This window comes from Bison bison, unplaced genomic scaffold (assembly GCF_000754665.1).
Source record: "Bison bison bison isolate TAMUID 2011002044 unplaced genomic scaffold, Bison_UMD1.0 scf7180017863702, whole genome shotgun sequence".
Classification (NCBI taxonomy): domain Eukaryota; kingdom Metazoa; phylum Chordata; class Mammalia; order Artiodactyla; family Bovidae; genus Bison; species Bison bison.
The window spans coordinates 1,093,186-1,094,989 of record NW_011494274.1 but is presented as its reverse complement, the minus strand read 5'-3'; positions in this window follow the sequence as shown (position 1 = coordinate 1,094,989).

Genomic DNA, 1,804 nt, shown 5'->3' with positions numbered 1-1,804 from the left:
GCAGGACCAAATGACTGGTGAGAAACCGGAAGCGGAAGGGGAGGTCAGCTACACTTTTCATGCCTAATGTAAACATTATTCCCAAACCATATCAGAGGCAGTAAAGATTCAGATCATTCAATTTCATACTGTGATCTGGAGAAAATTGAAACTAAAATCTATACTTTGGGAAAGTCATGCCAATTGATACAGATAAGGAGATAAACCCACCACACAGAAATGTAAGCACACTCAACGTTGCACAAGAACAGATTCTCATGTATCAAACAATGGGGGTGGCAATTGTTTCTAGACATTTTTTAACAGATTAAAATTTAAAGTACATTTAGTGACAAAAAGGTATCACCATGTTGAATTTCTCTAGTATGTTATCTAAAGTGAAACCATTTCAAAACACTCATAGCAGATCAGGTTTAAGACATCTACAATAAGTCATAGAAGCACTGAGCTCTATAAAGGCAAAGAAGAAATCGATTGGTATTTTCTAAGTTACAGTTCAAGGAAGGCTCCATCATTTAAAACAAAATTTTTGAAAAGGTCTCTTCTCAGGCTGTTCTGAGGGAGAAAGAAATGAAATGGTCCATCAACTCTCATTAACAAACAATGTAAAAATAACTGTTGGATTCACTGGCAGATGGCTTGAATTAGTCAGCAAAAATGAGTTAGGGCTTAGTAGCATATTATATTTTGTTAGGAAGATATAACCATAGTGATATGGTATCATTTTTACTTGGTGTTTATAAGTATAAAAAAAAGATGATAACATTGGAAACTTGACATAGGTCACTTTGCCCTCTTTTGCTCATCAGGCGTATTTTAAAATTTTTATCAACAGCTTGTTAGTTAAAATTACCAATCTTCCTAAAACAAAGAGACAATGAACAGAAAATAATTTTACAAACATGCATAAATTCCTAGGATGACTCACTCAGCAAGACTGTGGCTAGCAATAATGTAACCCATGAAGTGCTCAAGCTGATAAGGGGGTTTTGATTATACTGCAATGCAATTAGACTTTAGCTCTTGCACTGCATCAGCCTCTTTCTTAGTCCACACAGGCTAAAGTTCTCATCTTTCATGGGGGAAAGTGGATTTCAGAAGCTATTTCTTCATGATCACTGGGGATTTTTCAGTTCCATATATAGTCTATACTGATAGATGTGTGTACAAATCCATTATACTTAATTTATGCTTCTTGAAAGCACAGACTGAAAAACATAGACTTCCTTTAATTTTACAATAACAGTGCACTGCAATTTATGCTACTGAATAACATGGACATCATTTATAGTGTTATGACATTGCTGCTGCTGCTGCTAAGTCGATAACCTCAGATATGCAGATGACACCACCCTTATGGCAGAAAGTGAAGAGGAACTCAAAAGCCTCTTGATGAAAGTGAAAGTGGAGAGTTAAAAAGTTGGCTTAAAGCTCAACATTCAGAAAACAAACATCATGGCATCTGGTCCCATCACTTCATGGCAAATAGACGGGGAAACAGTGGAAACAGTGTCAGACTTTATTTTTCTGGGCTCCAAAATCACTGAAGATGGTGACTGCAGCCATGAAATTGAAAGACGCTTACTCCTTGGAAGGAAAGTTATGACCAACCTAGATAGCATATTCAAAAGTAGAGACATTACTTTGCCAACAAAGGTCCATCTAGTCAAGGCTATGGTTTTTCCTGTGGTCATGTATGGATGTGAGAGTTGGACTGTGAAGAAGGCTGAGCGCTGAAGAATTGATGCTTTTGAACTGTGGTGTTGGAGAAGACTCTTGAGAGTCCCTTGGACTATAAGGAGAT